This window comes from Oryctolagus cuniculus, chromosome 3 (genome assembly GCF_964237555.1).
Source record: "Oryctolagus cuniculus chromosome 3, mOryCun1.1, whole genome shotgun sequence".
Lineage (NCBI taxonomy): Eukaryota > Metazoa > Chordata > Mammalia > Lagomorpha > Leporidae > Oryctolagus > Oryctolagus cuniculus.
This window is the reverse complement of record NC_091434.1, coordinates 131,109,600-131,127,291: the sequence shown is the minus strand read 5'-3', so window position 1 is coordinate 131,127,291 and position 17,692 is coordinate 131,109,600. Positions and strand designations below refer to the sequence as shown.

At 44.3% G+C, this 17,692-nt stretch overlaps 1 long non-coding RNA gene across 1 annotated transcript in view; it reads right to left on the bottom strand.

The window, feature by feature from the left end:
• LOC103348706 (uncharacterized) overlaps positions 1-17,692 on the bottom strand; it is a 97,041-nt gene that overhangs the window by 74,072 nt on the left and 5,277 nt on the right. The window contains exon 5 of the long non-coding RNA XR_011387349.1: positions 4,603-4,711. This is a non-coding gene — a long non-coding RNA (uncharacterized lncRNA). The remainder of the gene's footprint in view (positions 1-4,602; positions 4,712-17,692) is intronic.

The following is a 17,692-nucleotide window of genomic DNA, read 5'->3' as shown; positions in this document are numbered from 1 at the left end:
TCTCCTTGAGGGCAGATCACTGTACAGAACAGCCATTAATAGGCCTGCCACCCATTGCTTCTGATGCCTAGCTTTCTTTTCCTCCTGGTTTTTGTTAAAGCAGACCAGAGGATGCAAGTGAAGGGGGTGTTCAAGTCCCATCTCTAATCTTCAGTGGACTAAACTAGAAGTCTATAGTCACAGGCATGTTCTGTAGTAGTTTATGTTGAGGCAGACAATGCCCATGAGGAAAACTATATTCTCACTTTAAAACTTTCTTTCCCTTTGTTCTGAAAGGGAGGCTTTTCTGTTTACTGTTTACCTTGATGATGGCGAAGTAAATCTAGCTAAGAAATTATCATTTAAGCTCTTATTTTGGCTATGCTATTACAGAAATGTGTTAGCCATCTCTTTTATAAGATCTAAAATCAAATTTTGCATCTTGGAGATTCCTTCATAATAGAATTAGTTTCCTACCTCAAAGAGAATAGAGAAATGAAAGAACAAGTTGGGCTTAGACTAGAGAAATAGGGGTGCCAGTCCCAGATTGCTTACTGACAATAGCAATATCACATGAAAACTTAGAAAGCAGTTTTAACCATTAGATAACTTAAGAAAACATTTACCAGAAGGCCCAATGCCTTCCATAAATATTAATGAACATATTTGGAAACATCTCTTAAATATCTAACATGATGTGGCTTGTTTAACCAGCAAATTTCAGCACAAGCATATAAAATGTTTTCAGTTTTTATTAACAAGTTTAAAACATATGATACAGAGATTCAGGTCACATGAATTAAAGTATATCTTTGAATTATTTTAGCTGTTTAAATTTATGGACAATTTTATCTATAAGCCAATTAAAATAAAATTTTTAGTAATTTTCCCATGTAGACATACAGTATGTATGCACATATAACATAACATACTAGACCAATATAGCAATTTTAATAATTTTTTAAAAAATTTAACTTCTGTTTATAAATTACCAATTGATTTGAATTGCTTTTTCACATACTTTGTCACAGTTGGTACCTCTAATATATTATTGGCTTCATCTGGTTACAGAGTCATCCCAAAGTACTGAATACAATACATGTGGCTGGAAAAATTTCATCAGAACCTATAGGAGGACAGCTAAACACACAGAACCAACAATGCTTTAGTTTTATGAGCAACAAATCTGATATATAAAATTGTGGATGACAGAGCTTTAAGTTGTCACATTTAAAATTATAAACTCATTAACCAATTTGCTTACTTCACAGTATTTTTGAAAGCATCTGTAGGATTTTACAAAGCATTTAACCCTTTTAGGCCTCTGGGGCTTTTTTCCTAAGGTAACTATTGTGTCTAGTAACACAAGATGGTTAGACTTTTTCATTCTCAGACATTTGTATTAATAGCATTTTATATTATAGAAACTTAAAATTTAGTACCACTTCACATCTTGACAGTACTTTTAATATAGTCCAAATAGCCTGATTAGTTGGTGTCTCTACAAGATGAGACATAAGTCCTTTGATTTTTTCAGTTGGGCCCAAACTGGAAAAACCAAAGTCCAAAATTTACTGAAAATTTCAAAGTCCAAATTCTTTGAGATTTTGATTTTTGATTTTTTGAATACTTGTCAAGAATGTCAAGAAGGCTCAAAATCCAAAATATCTGGTTGAAGTAAGATTCTTTAACATCATGACATAATATAGACCAAATTTGATCATTGTTACAAGGTAATTATTTAGATGTTTGAAAAGAAGCACATATTTAAATAACCCATAGCTGTTAATAAAAATTCAGCTGTTTTTAAACAATTAAAATTTGACATCAAGAGAATATAACAGATTACTTTAACACACTGCTTTAACAGAGAATCAGATTTTAATTCTATATCCAAGAGAAATAGATTAGTATACTTGCGATGTTTTCCTTGACTTACATATCCAAATTAAGATTAAGGTACTTTAAACAGTGTTGAACTATTTTCAGACAGTTTATAAACTAACCCAAATAGTATTTTATAGAATATAACATGTAGAGTATACAAAAGTTTTACCCAATTTAAATTAGCAGTTACATCTAAATGACTTAGGATGCTGATATATTTTTATCTGAATTGAAATTAAAATTGCATTTATCTAAAACAAGTACTAATGACCCATTGCTGTTTTATTGAGTACTGATTACCTGGAAACCTGTTAAAATAAATTGCAAAATAAGTTCAGCATTTTACAAAGCAATAGTTTGAAAGATAGTGGTATTTCTAAATTTAAAGAAAAATTTACAGTGAGCCAGATCCATGCAGGAAACCTGATTTTCCTATCTGCATGATGAAACAAAGAGCCATCAGAAGAGAGGGATATCTAATTTTGTTTCTCAATAAGCAGGGAGCCCAAAAGGATGGGACTACCATTCCCTTGCTATTCTTATGGTAAGACTGGGACAAGAGGGACAAAAGACCAGTCGGAGACAATGGAGACAGCCATTCCCAAACTGTTTAGACAGAGATAGGAGACAATGGAGATGGCCATTCCCAAACTGTTTAGACAGAGATAGTAGACTTTGGCTTTGAGGAATAGATAAGCAAGGGGATTGAGAGAAGATGGAAGAGATTGCAGTGGAGGTGGGAGCAGAGGTTGCCCCCGCCCCCTGGAATTTGGCAGGAGGGGGAGGTGAGGACACAGCTGCCGCATGGGGGATAATGGCGCTGAACTTCAGCCGCTGAGGCCTCAGGAGGCAGCTGAGCTGGCGCCTGTAGATTGGAGCAATAAGGAAGTTCATCTGCAGGATAACAGGATCCGGGCAGAAGAAAGGATTTTTTGCTCAGGCTTATGCCCCCTAGTGTGAATCTTGGAGACCAGAAGTACACAGGGAAGGTTTAGTTCGAAGATAGGAAAAGGCTTGAACGTATGGAATCCCCTTCCATTTTCCCGAAGGCTCACGGAAGTGATAAAGATGTTATCAGGGTCAAACTACTCTGACTTCCGATCCCTCAGGGCCAAATGCGCCACCATAGAGGGGCTGCTTTTGAGGGCTGGGGCCAATTTGAGAGGGACCATATTACCTAAAAGGCAACCAAGAGGAGAATCAGATGGAACACGGGAGGAGGAATTTCCCATGGTGACTCAGAAGGTCAGATTAGTGGACAGCAAGCGTCCTTGAAGTCCTGGTCGTCTGACTAGGAGAGGAATGGGAGCAGAAGGTGGGGTCGTCACCCAAGTGCCCACTGGAGCCCAGGGCCTAGCCTGTAGAGAGGCGAACAGATGGTGTCGTCACTCACACCCACTGTTGCCTGGACACAGTGTCCGTAGACTAAAGGACTTAAGTAGAAGTAGGAGTGGTGGCTAGAGTTCAGTGCTACAACCTTTACGAGAGTAGTCAGGCGAGTATCCGACAGTAGACCACCACTCAAATAGCAGTTGCTGTGAGGAATTTTCGTCCCGTGTCTTACCTCAAAATTTGGAAAGCCGATGTGTGGATGGAGGTCGCGGAGCGTTCGGTGGCTTGGAAAGAGTTCCAGAGATGTGCTTCACGACCGGCAAAAATCCAGGACCCCAGAGCACTGGGGGACGCTGGATTACCAATATGAGGCTATCCGAGTCACGGCACCTTTGTTATATCTTAATGTTAGCAGTCGCAAAGCACACCGGACACCGGAGTAAGGGAAAGGGTTTATTGGGGAACACCCAACAGACCGGAGTGAAGGGGCGGCGAAGGAAAAAAGGGGGAAAGAGAATATAAGAGAGAGAAACAGAGGAGAGGAGCTATCAAGGAGAGAAGAGAGAACAGAGAAGAGAAGAGCAGAGCCAAGAGACCAGAGGAGGAGGCTAGAGAGAGGAACTGAGAGAGAGCAGGAGACAGGAGAGAAGGGGCAAGAGGGCACATGTTCAGCAACAGGCCCTTTTAAAACTTTGCCTGAGGGCGGGCAGGGAAGTAGGAGCAGCCAATCCCATTAGGCTGGGGGTGGAGCCTGGCTCAGGTAGCTGGGCCATGCGGCCAACTGCGCCAGTTTCCTAACAGAAGTCATTTTAGAAACCAGTCTAAATCCCAATTAATTCATTTTTGGAGAACAAAAGGGGCTACTATTTCAAAGCAATTAAAAAATAGCTGCTGATTATCATTACCAGTTTTGATAACCAAAGGTTCTTCCCTTCCAAAGACACTAACCCAATTTCCTTCTATTTCTCCTTGTTGCCTTGACTTTTGGGCTTTTAAGCAAAAGAATTGTGAAAAATTCTTCTGATCCTCTATTTATGAAAGGACAGGATGACGAAATGAAGGCACTTGACACAGTAAGAACCTAAAAGCTAGTTACCCCCTCCCTTTCCTGCCCAACTCAAGAGTTTCTGCAAACATTTTTTGGAAAACATCTAAGTGTTGCTTTGATTTTTGCACCATCCAAAGAAGAAAAGATGGTTATTTTATCATCACCAGTTACTCAGGACTAAGGTGGCTCATCTCATTAGTAAATATCCTGTGAAAGATAAACAGGAATGGCCAAATGACTAGGAGCGAAGTCTCTTGGAAAATTCAGCGATCCCCTTCATGGGTAATCTTCCAGGGCATCAGGTCATGTGTTGATCTATTGCAATCACAAACTGTAAATAAATATTTTCTTCTTACCTTCCAGCAAATGCTGCAGAACCTGCTGCTTCTCAGCTGCCCATGAATCCCCTTCTGCCTTATTGTTGCCAAGTAATTGTTGTTTACAAGTAGTTCTTCCCATTCTTTCCTACAGGGAAGAAACCAAAGCATGGGAATCCCTTTGTTAGAATTCTTCTGTTTAGAGAGGAACGCCACAGGAAATTAATTTTAAACAAGCCTAAAAAACACAACTTTTAAAACATGTATATTTAATTGTGTACTGTTTCTGAATGCATGGCTCTTTTTGGACACAGTTCTCCTATAGATTTAATGAGTATGTAGATAGCTATAATTATGCCAGTGACTGAAATTCATGTCTAAGGAGGCTATTCCATCTCCACTAAAGTGCTGGTAGTGCAGTTCAGTGAATAAAAAAAAGAATATTAATATAAACAATTGACTCCAAATAAATACTTGACTGCCAAAGACATATTTCCTCAAAAAATACACACAAAAAGGTAAATTGTTGATTACACTGATTTATTACATGAGATATTCATGTAGATAAACCTGTTTCTCTTTAATGTTAGGCTGGGCTGTTAAGTATAGTGAGACTACTTTCTTTAGCTGTTATTGCTATTCAAATTTCTGCAATTTCTTTCTACATGATCAGTTTTAAAATTTTAGCAGGTACAGGCAAATTTGAAAAAAAAATCAAACAATTAAAAATCCTCACTGTAAAAACTGCTAAAGGCAAGCCTGAACACCTTGCAGTACCTATGGCAGAGTAGATAAACAACTGAAATACACCTCCCAGGCATGCAGGCACCAGGGGCCTAACACCTGTGCCTCATTAATATACAAGTAAATCTGCTCTACTAGGAAACAACTGGAAATTAATTGTCCCAAACCATTTACTCAGTTTGAATAAAGGAATTAGACCTATATTCCCTGCATTTTGCACCAAACCAAACATAAAGAATCATTTGTCAACAGTGGAGGCAAGTAAGATTGACTTTATGAATTTTCTCTCAAATTCCAACATGCCACAAATAAACCTATAATTTAAAATTTATCATTAATGCTGAAACCCTGGCAACAATATCTTAAAAGGCTTGCTGAAAAGAAAGCCACTGAAACCTATACACATGTGCGTGCAGTCATTACCCACCAGACCCTATCATCTGAGGAAAAGACCATCTCGCATACTATGCTAACAGCCATGAATACGGCCGACTGAACGCCTGAAGCTCAAAAATCTGACCACGGGAAAGGCGCATCTTCTTCAAAGTGCTCCAGAAGTGCGACCAAAGACAATGATTATTCCCTACTGGCAGCAAAAGGATTTCCAGCCTTAACCTGGCATCTATCCCCTCAATCATATCCATTCTGCAGACAGGGACACACATTCTAACCCCACGCTGAAACTAATGCATTTCCACCACCACCCCACAAGAATTTCTTATTGTCAACACTCTGTTAGCAAGAAAAGACACTGCATTTTAATTTTAATTTGCATTTATTAGTGAAACTGCAAAATGCTCGTGCTTTTGGAGTCATTTTATCTCATCTTTTGAAAACTTCCTTTCTTGTCCTTTGCTCATTTTAGGCAGTACAGGGTAATGGTTACGATCTTGGAAAACAGAGCCACACTCCAGAATCAACAAAACCAGTCCTACAGTTAGGAACAGTACACAATTTACTGGCTGTTGCAGCATAAACATGTTACTTAGCCTCCCATGTGAATTGCAGTAACAACAGCATCTTAATTTCTTCATCTGTGAAATGGAGTGAAAGCATCTATTCAAAGAATTATAATGAAAGTTAGAAGAATATATGAAAAATTTGGAGAATATTCAACAAAGAATATTTTTACAAATTAATATTGTTGATGGGGGCTGGCATTGTGATATAGCAGGTAAAGCCATCACTTGCAATACCAGCATCCCATATGGGTGCCACTTCTTGTCCCTGCCGATGGCCTGAGAAAGCAGAAGAGGATGGCCCAAGTGTTTGGGCTGTTGCACCCATGCAAGAGACCTGGAAAAAGTCCCTGGCTCCTGGCTTCAGCCTGGCCCTACCCTGGCCTTGTGGCCATTTGGGGAGTGAACCACCCAATGGAGGATCTCTTTCTCCCTCTCTCTCCCTCTCTCTGTAACTCTGCCTTTCAAATAAACAAAATCTTTATAAAAATTAACATTGTTTTTAACAATAATTGTAATATTGCTTTTATTTTAGTATGCCCTATTTATCCTAGAGGAAAGTTTTTAATATATCGAAGACATCAGACACTTACCAGCCAGAACCTTTTTTTTCATCAAACTGTCTAGATTTTCAAAACATTGAAAATTTTTAATTTTAAGGTGTATTCAGAGGAATACACCTTGGAAATGCATGAATACCTGTAGGTGTAGGAACAAAAAGAACAGAAACACAGATTTCCAAAGTATTTTGAGTCCAACAGAAATTCGTGAGAGATCTTGCAGTGCTATGGCCTGAAAACACCAATAATTCTGGATACCACGGAAATATGAAGGACTCTTTCAGTCTTCCAAAATAAAGACACATTCACAGGTACCAAGAACTGTGGAAGTACAAGGAGGCACAGCTGGTGGCTAGATTCATTGCCATTCATTGCCATATTGTTAAGTTAAGCAGGCTTTTAAGGTCAAGTTACATACTGCTTATGTAATGAAGGATAATTATTTGTTAGCTTAAATAAGACCCTGTACCTTGATACAGAAAAAAGGAGACTAAGGTATGTGAATTGGAAACATTATCTCTGAAATTTATAATCATTTCAATGTATTCATGGGTACTTACAGTTCTAATTAAGGCATAACATCTCACACTGATGATGAGCTTTAACAACAGAGGAGCAGAAAGGCCACAAGACAATCTATTCATTGTGTTTCCCTCCCTTGGAATAGTATTTCATCAAGAAATTGTGACACGTGGTAAATAAACATTAATTAAGTGACTACTATGCCCTTAGCATTCATAGAGTTATTTTTTTAAGGAAGAAGTGAAGGGAGTGGAACAATGGATGTGTAAACAAATAATAATATGATTGATAGAAAGCACTTTGGTAGGTATAGAGGAGGGAAAAATGGTTTCATACTTCAAAATTAAAACTGAGGTTATAAAATAATTGTAGCACCTTAGGAACTGAAATACTAGTACCAAGCTACTAGAGGTTACGAGAACCCTGGAAAGAAAAATGCTGAAAGGTTTAGCACTTCTAGGGGAGCTAGGCCCTTACATCATCAAATGAACAGCAGTCCCTCTCCTGAACTTAGGTAACACATGGGGAAATAATGGGGAATTTCAAAGAATCAGCTGTGGAAATTTTCAGGTTAATTAACAAAATAAAAAGAAAAGAAATTGCTAAATTTTGTCTTATATAAAAATGTATATATAAAAGTACTTCAAGAAGTTCATGGGTGACCACAGGTACCTGGGAGGGTCCGACCTCTGTGGGTGACCACGGGTACCCAGGAGTCTCACCTCCGTGGGTGAGCACTAGTACCCGGGGTGGCTTCACCTCCATGGGTGAGCACGTGGTAGCTGGGGGGGCCTCACCTCCATGGGTGACCACGGGTACCCTGGGGGTCTGACCTCCGTGGGTGACCACGGGTACCTGGGGGGATCTCCCCTCCATGGGTGAGCACGTGGTAATGGGGTGGCCTCAACTCCGTGGGTGAGCACGGGTACGGGGGGGGCTCACCTCCATGGGTGACCACGGGTCCCTGGGGGGGCCTCCCCTCCGTGGGTGACCACAGGTACCAGGGGGGGCCTACCCTCCGTGGGTGACCACATTCATATGCGGCCGGATCATGTGCAGGTCTATGCGGTGCTCCTGCTCCCCGATGATGACCGTGGGCCACAGGAGCCCGTTGGCTGCACCGCTGTCCTCAGCCGCACCATTCCCAAACAGATCCGCGCTGTCCCCAGGCATGTTCTTGGCGGTGGCCACCGGGGTGTCACCTGGAAGAAGCACCCCTGGGGCAGGACGCGTCAGCCTCTCACAGCCGCCTTCATTCTCCTGACCTGGCTGCCTGTCCGCTTACAGGACCTGGCTCAATTGCCACCTCCTCCAGAAAGCCTTCAGTGATTGCACCTCCCTTACACTTGACTCCTAACACTTCCTGGGTCTCTTCCCCTTTAACTGAAGTGAACAGCTGGAGGCCCAGGGGGTCACGGTGGGATGCTCCATGTCCCCCTCCCCTCGGCAGAGCCATGTTGCTGACAGCAGGGGGGGAACTGGGGTCCACAGCTGTGCCATGGAAGAACAGTGCTGGGGGTGGAAGTCAGACCCAGCTCCCTTCCGGGTCACTCCCTAGGCCCGCAGTGCTGGGGCGGGAGCGCCCCTGGGGTCTCCCCGTGCTGGCTAGGAGCACCCAAGCCACCCCTGCAGCCTGAGTCCAGAGCAGAGCTGGGGCTGGAACCCAGAATCTGATGAGGGGAGCGGGAGTCCTCCCAGCCTGCCCTGGGGTCCCGCACACAGTGCTCCCCTCTCGGCTCGGCTGCTGAGCTCCGACCTGAGCGCTGGGTGCCGTGGCCTGTGGGGACCTTGGGGCCCTTGTTTGGTGCGGGGATTGAGACCAGGGCATCCCGGGTCAGACTGTGTGCCGGGCCAGCTCCCTGTGCATGCGCACCTCGGGAGCAGTGGTGAGGGCTCAAGTACGGGGGCCCCTGCAGTTCCAGCATCCCATATGGGCACAGATTTGAGTCCTGGCTGCTCCACTTTTGATCTAGCTCCCTGCTAACATGCCTAGGAAAGCAGCACAAGATGGCCCAAGTACCTGAGCTCCTGAAACCACGTGGGAGATTGGGAAGAAGATCCTGGCTCCTGGCTTTGGATCAGCCCAGCTCAGACCATGTGGCCCCTTGGGGAGTGAACCAGAAGATGGAAACTCTCTCTGTCTCTCCCTCTCTCTGTGTCTCTTCCTCTTTCTGTAACTCTGCCTTACAAATAAATAAATACATCTTTAAAAAATAAAAAAGAAACAAACTGGGATGGAGGAGCTGGTAGGCTCTAAACACAAAGAAAAGGAAAGGGAAGGCCTAGTTCTATTGCTTGCTCAGTTTATGATGTGTTTGTATTCAAATATTCCACTATACCCAATAATAATATACAAGTGGCATATGGAAGACCTTTCTCTTTCTCTCCCTCTCATGGCCTGTGACTCTACCTCTCAACCAAATAAATAAAAATCTTAAAAAAAATAGATCAGGCACTCATGTTGAGGTTATCACCGAAGGCACAAACCTCCTGCACAGCTGGGTAGCAAATGTCTTTTCAAAGATGTTGTCCTGGATGGCAGAAAACTGGATCCAGGTTTTGTGGGTGTCCAGGTCAAAGCCCGTGGAGAGCCCCTGCAGAGATCTAGGCTAGCAACATGGGACCAGCTCCCCACTGGGTCCTTGCATGCCAGCCCCCATCCCCAGAAGCCTCCCAGGCTTCTACACAGGGTCCCCCTTCATGTTTCAGATGAGTTAGCAGATGTGGGCAGCGCGGGGTGCAAATGAGGCTCTTTGGCTAGAGCCCAGCAGTTCTCCTGTCTGGGTTGCTCAGGCGCTCAGAAAGGCATGTGGTCACCACATGGATCTCATTCTCACCTGGGAATAAGAGGGCCCTCCCCCAGCCTGTGCTCCTCTCAAACCCCTCCTTTGCACAGCCCCATTTTCTGAGGAATAGCAGACACAGGATCTTTTCCATCTCTTTTCTTCATTCATGGTCACGGCCCTGATAGCACTCTGGTCTGATTAGTACAATGACTCACTTTCTTGACATCCTTCCTCTTTCCACACTGAAAACTCTTCCAAGAAAGAGACCACATCTTGTTCCTTTGGGATACCTGAACCCTAAAAAGAGGTTCAACACACAGCAGGAGCTTAGCAAGTATCCGCCAAGGAGCAGAGCTGAGGATGGGGTGCACTGATGTGGACACCTGTGGAGCTCCCCAGTGAGGGCAGCCAGCACCGAGCTCTTCCTGCAGCCCACCTGATCAAAATGCTCACCAGGACACCCTGCCTCTTGCAAAGCAAGGGACGAAGGGGCAGCAGCCCTCACTCTGGAGGCTCAAGACTGCCAGTTCTCCCACTGAGGCTTCTCTTTAGGCCCCAGTTACACTGGAGGGAAAGAATTCTCACTTAGAGGATGATTGCTGCCCCTATGACTGATGCTTTGTTGAATTGAGAGGATCCTGGCTCAGTGACTCCTGTCCTTCCTCCAGGAAGTCCAACAACACAGCAGCAGGGACCCTGAGAATACCTGTGGTATCCGGCAGATCTAGCAGTCCAAGTGCCAGGTCCCACCTCCCAAGGTCTTCATAAGGAGCCCTCCACAGCTGTGCCCCATCCTGCCAGTGTACCTGGAAGGCATGGGCCAGGTAGGGTGGATGTAGCCTATGGAGAAGGTGGCAAGTACCCAGGAGCTGCTGGACTTTACTACAGACCCCATGGGTCATTGGGGTGCTAAGCAGTCACAGAAAAGTAGGAGAGCCAGCACTCTATCTTCAGCCTCATCAGGTTCTTGACACTCAGTAGGAGGGACTCCTGAGCAAGAGTGCTCAAGGATCCTGGGGACAGTCAGCTGTCAGATGAGAAGGCACGGATGGGCCAAGGTCCGTGGGATAAGTGTGATCAGAAGGGTGTTTTGCTGACAATGCCATTGCAGGGTCAGCACTACAGCTGGGACTGGGAGGAGGAAGCCATAACCAAGGTGAAGGGCTTCTGGGAGTGGTCAGGAGGGGAATGAGCCAGTTGCCTGTCCCCTGACAACACTTCTAGCCCTACAGGCCCTGGGCCTGCCCCTGGGGACAAAGCAAATGGAAGGAGGTCTAGCATGTGGGGATGGAAAGCAAGAAGGAAGCTGTGATTCAGAGGCACCAACCTGGCCTTCTGGGAATAAGAGGGAAGAAAAGAAAGGGAGGCACATGCTGGCTGACTTAGATAACATACCCCTCACCTACAATAACCCACATACCTCCTGGGAATCAATTCCTCTTCTTGCCTGTACATCTTATCCCCAGGGTGTTTTCTAACAGGAAGTCTTCCACATTGACCTAATCCATTTTCTAGACTACCTATACTGTTTCTTTCTCTTTAATTTTCATATATTTGAGAGGCAGAGAAACAAAGATAAAGAAAGAGGTTGTGGCACAATGGGATAAAGCCCTGGCTTGAAGCGCCGGCATCACATATGGTGCCAGTTCTAGTTCCCACTGCTCCTCTTCTGATCCAGCTCTCTGTTATGGCCTGGAAAAGCAGTAGAAGATGGCCAAATTCCTTGGGCCCCTGCACTCACGTGGGAGACCCAGAAGAAGCTCCTGACTCCTGGCTTCGGATTGGCTCAGCTCTGGCCATTGCGGCCATCTGGAGAGTGAACCAGCAGATGGAAGACCTCTCTCTCTGTCTCTACCTCTCTCTGTAAATCTCTCTTTCAAATAAATAAAATAAATATTTTTTTAAAAGGTGGCAAAAAGGTCCTATGTATTTATTCACTCCCTAACAGACTACAACAGCCAAGGCTGGGCCAGGCTGAAGCCAGGATCCCACAACCCAATCTGCATTCTTATGTGGGTGGTATCAGTATTTGAGTCATGACCTGCTACCTCCTAGGAAGCTGGAATCGGAACTGGAGGTGGGACTTGAACTCAGGCTCTCTGATAAGGGATGCTTGCATCACAGGTAGCACTGCTAACTGTTGCATCACAATCTTTCTCCCAATTTTACACAAAAATCCACCTCAGATTCCATTAAATTCACCTCAAGTACTATAGGATTGACCCATATTTGAATTATATGCAGGTCCTATATACTAGCCTACATCTTATAAAGCTTCAAACTATTCTACTCTCTATCTCTACTGATTATAGAAGGTGTTGAGAATCACTTATGTGATTTCTTTAGGTGAAGAAAAACCCATTTATCTTTTTGACATATGGAAATTAATTTTAATAAACAGAAGGTTATCTGTCCACCTTAAATATCAAATAAAAGAAACTGCTCCTGCAACAGTGAGGAGCGCAATGCCTTGAAGGTTCATATACAAAGGGGATTAGGGATGGATGATTGGTGCAGCAGTTAAGAGACCCACATCCTATATCAGTGTGCCTGGTCCAAGTCTCATTTCCATGCCAATCCAGGTGGCTGCTAATGCACACCCTCAAAAAGTGTTAGGGTCGAAATGCATCCACCGCCCGAGGAATGACTCCAAGAGACTATCTCATGCAATTTGCAAAGGGTTTATTAATTTTTCCAGAATGCTGGGGCTCTCTGATCATACAAGAATAGAGCAGCCCCGAGAAGTTGAGGGGCAGGGTTTTTATAGGGTTTACACATCATGGTACCATTTAGCAAATCATCTTATCTCGCGGGAAATTTAAAGAACATTTCTTAGAATTGATTAGTGCATCCAGTGGCGGGAATGGGCCTACTAAGGTGTTTGGATGGCTTTGGGGTTGATGCCTTTTGAATTGATTGGCCTACGCATAGGGTTCGGGCCGCTAGGGTGTAATGCCGAACTGTAGGGTCTCGGGTAGCTATTAATCACCTTATCTGCCCTGAGAAGACACCAGAAACTAGGTATTTCTCTGTTATCTGCTAATTGGCTGTTGCTAGGAGAGTTTATCACAGGGGGAGTTTATCTTGTGGCTGTAATGCCTGAGCAAGCAGAGGAAGGTCACAAAGTCTTGTGGCTCCTCTGGGAACAAAGGGGCCTTAAGCAAGGGCCCTAAGCAAACTGTCCTTAAGCAAACGGTAAGGGTGAACTAAGGGTCACATTCCTTTTGGTGTCTGTTCAATTATACCTTAAGGCACCTAGGCACAAAGGGAGAAGCGTTACATTTAGCTTTTTAGGCTCTCAAAGGCAGCAGAAGACAGTGTTACAGGGAAATGGTGGCAGCAAAGATAATTACCTCAGTTCTTTTTCTCACATGGAAGAAGACTTTCCAAGCAGATAAACAGATTTAAAAAGCAAGATTTACTAGAGTCAAAGACCTCCAGCCAGAACGGCATGGAGAGGGGCTTCCAAGACAGGAAAAAACCCTAAGGGGATGGTGGTAGTGGAGTTTTCAAGTACAATTTTGGGGAAGAAACTGCCAATCAATAAGGTGGGGACAAACCAAAGACCTGATTTACAACCCTTTGTCCTATCTGGCCTGTTCATGATAAAACAAAAGAGCCATCACAAGGGTGGGAAACCTAATTTGCTTTACAGTAAACTAACTGGGAGCTCAGAAGGATTGAGTCACCACACCCTTGGTGTTCTCATGTTAAGACTGGAAGCTCCCAAGGAGTGGACAGGCAGGCACTTCTGACCTTGCTAAGGATAACTTTTGGGGGGAACATTTTCTACCCTCAATTTCCAGACTGCCTATTAACCCATGACTCCTCTCAAAATGGATCAGAAATCTGGTTCCCTGCCACTCACATGTTAGACTCTGATTGAGTTCTAGCCCCCTGCCCAGCCCTGCTTGTTGTGATCATTTGAAGTGCAGGGGAGATAGTGAATGAGTGAATGGAATATCTTTCTGTCTCTGTCATTCAAATAAAATATAAATAATTAGGTAAAACTTTTTTTTTGACAGGCAGAGTTAGAGAGAGAGAAAGACAAAGAGAAAGGTATTCCTTCCATTGGCTCACCCCGCCAAATGGCTGCTATGGCCGGTGTGCTGTGCCAATCCGAAGCCAGGAACCGGGTGCTTCCTCCTGGTCTCCTATGCAGGTGCAGGGCCCAAGGACTTGGGCCATCCTCCACTGCACTTCCGGGCCACAACAGAGAGCTGGACTGGAAGAGGAGCAACCAGGACAGAATCCAGCACCCCAACCGGTACTAGAACCCAGGGTGCCAGCACCGCAGGTGGAGGATTAGCCTAGTGAGCCACGGCGCTGGCCAATTAGATATAATTTTAAAACTAAATAAAAAGAAAACTGAATCTGTTATGCCTTTTTTGGGCAGTGTTCAGTTACTGAGAAAGTTTCGTTGTGAACAAAATGCTTTGAGCGTTCTTATAATTCCACCTGATGGCAGTTATATGGACTGGTTTAAGTCAAAATCAAAAACAACCTTTAAGAATTTTATTTTGGGGGGCCAGCATTGTGTCACAGAGGGTAAAGCTGCTGCCTGCAATGTCAGCATCCCATATGCATGCTGGTTAATGTCCTGGCTGCTAGTGATCTATCTCCCTGCTAGTGGCCTGGGAAAGCAGCAGAAAATGGCCCAGGTACTTGGGCCTCTGCTACCCATGTGGGAGGCCAGATGAAGCTCCTGGATCCTGACTTTACTGAGGCCATCTGGGAAGAGAGCCAGTGGATGAAAGATTCTCTCTTCTCTCTCTCTTTTTCTCTATCCCTCAATTCTTCCCTCTTCTCTCTCTCCTTCCTCCACTACCTTCTTCCCTCTTCTCTTTCTCTCTCACTATAACTCTGACATTCAATTAAATAGACTTCGTGGCTGCCTAGTGAGTTGTTGTTTCAATTTTAGCCACTCTACACAAATACAACATCTTACACAGAAATAGCTAAAGTGTGTTTCATTGCATGTACACAAGCAGAATAGAGTGAATTTACGTGTGGGAATCTGAGGGCCAGAGGAAGAGTGGATGCTTTGGAGAGGTCACTTCAGAAAGAAGGATAAGAGGGTAATGATTTTGCCTAATATTCCTCTTCCTCCCTTGCTGTCTTCCACCACAATCCATGGCCCAACTCAGTGCTCAGGCATACCAGAAAGACCCTACTTTCCACTGATCATCTGATGTATGAGCAAGAGAATATGATAACCTCATTTTCATAACACCCATGTGTCATTTTCTCTAATTGTTGTCTTTTCAGGAAGCAGAGACAGAGATAGGAAAGTAAATAGAGTTCCCAACTGCTGGTTTACTCTCCAAATGGTCAGAACTGACCCCTGCTGAAGCTGTAAGCCTGGAACTCAATCCAGGTATCCCATGTAGGTGTCAGGAACTGAACTATTAATGCCATCACTGTTGCTTCTTAGGTTCTTCACTAGCAAGATGCAAGAGTCAGAAATCAGAGCTGGTAACTGAATGCAGGTACCGTGATATGGGACATGGGGGTCTCAGCTGGCATCTTAACCACTAGGTTAAATGCCCACTCCCCTGTGTTCTTATTTTTTTAAGGATTTATTCGTTTATTTGAAGGCGGGGGGGGGGTCTTCCATCCACTAGTTCACTCCCCAAATAGCCACAACAGCCGGAGCTATGCTGATCTGAAGCCAGGAGCCAGGAGCCAGGAGCTTCTTCCAGGTCTCACATAAGGGTGCAAGGGCCCAATGACTTGGGCTATCCTCCACTGCTTTCCCAAGCCATAGCAGAGAGCTGCATCAGAAGTGGAGCAGCTGGGACTCAAACTGGAACCCATATGGTATGCCAGCACTGCAGGCGGTGGCTTCATCCACAATGCCAAAGCACTGGCCCCTTGTGTTCTTATTTTTGATATGATGTTTGCAAAGGGAGTCAAACTATCAATAGCATATTTCCTGATGGTCAAAGCTAACCAACTAGTATATATTTTCTTAGAATATGGAGAAGAAAAGATCATTTGAAATAATTCCTCTATCCAATTTTACTTGATCTCTTAGTTTCACCTAGTTTCCTAGGTGAATGTTCACACCTTGATGAGCCCAAAGGTACAAGTTTGCTTCCTTCTTTCCACTTTGAGGAATCGTTCTTAAGTGGAGGATCAGGTAGGAAGAAGAGCGGAATACGGAGAGGAGAACTCATTGATCACTGCACACTTCATAGTTCTCAACTGGAGGGATGGACAAATATTCCAAAATGTGTGTGACCAAAGGAAGACTGTAGAACTTTGAAAACTGATTTCACACTCATTGTACCCAGATGTGATATGAATTAAGCATGAACGCAGTATTACTCATTTTTTTCATTACCACAATGAGATAGATACCTAAGACAAGTTACTTGTGGGGGAATGATGTTTATTTTCCCTTATGGTTTTGTAAGTATAGAAGATGAGCCGGGGCTAGGGCTGTGGTGCAGCGGGTTAATGCCCTGGCCTGAAGCACCAGCATCCCATATGGGTGCCAGTTTGAGACCCAGCTGCTCCACTTCCAATCCAGTTCTCTGCTGTGGCCTGGGAAAGCAGTAGAAGATGGCCCAAGTCCTTGGGCCTCTGCATCCATGTGGGAGACCCGGAAGAAGCTCCTGGCTCCTGGCTTAGGATCTGCACAGCTCCGGCTGTTGCAGCCAACTGGGGAGTGAACCAGTGGATAGAAGACCTCTCTCTCTCTCTCTCTCTCTCTCTCTGCCTCTCCTCTCTCTGTGTAACTCTTTCAAATACATAAATAAATCTAAAAAATAAATAAAAGGAAAAGATGAGTCAACCCCAGTGGCTTGGCATTTGGAGGTGGCATTCTTCCTGGCAGAGTCCTGAGATGGTGCAGAGCATCCAGTGGCAAGAGGAGTTCTGTCACTGTGCCTCTCCTTAAGAGACCACCAGGATTCAATCATGGGGACTGCACACTGGTAATCTAATCCAAGCTAATTGCTTCCACAAGGCCCCACCTCTAAACATCACAATCGGATGTTTCCACCCATTTACTACCATTAACATCATTAACATAAGACTTGGGGAACCAAACCTTTAAAGATGTGCCTTTGGTCCCGCACCCTAACTAATATCCAAACCGTAGTGAATGAGGTGGGCAGGTTCAGTTAAGTGCCTAGCAGCAAGTTTGAAGGAAAGGAAACAAATATGGTATTTTCTGAGGGTTAAAAAAGAATTATCTCAGCAAAATAGCTTTCCAGGTCATGACTAGTTCCTCTTTTGGCTGATCTTTCTGTGCACACTTTGCCCCATGGTTATCAGCAAGGTGATCTGCTGAAGAGCATATGGGCAAGCACACCTAGAGCTGGATTTGGACGAGGTCACTGCCACACAAAGGTGTCCATCCTGCCCCTATCTTTTTCCTGCAACTTTATCAGTTGAAAGGCTACTTGGAGGGGCAGCGCTGTGGCATAGCAGGGAAAGCCACCACCTGCAGTGCCAGCATCCCATATGGGTGCCGGTTCGAGTCCTGACTGCTGCACTTCTGATCCAGCTCTCTGTTATGGCCTGGAAAAGCAGTACAAGATGCCCAAGC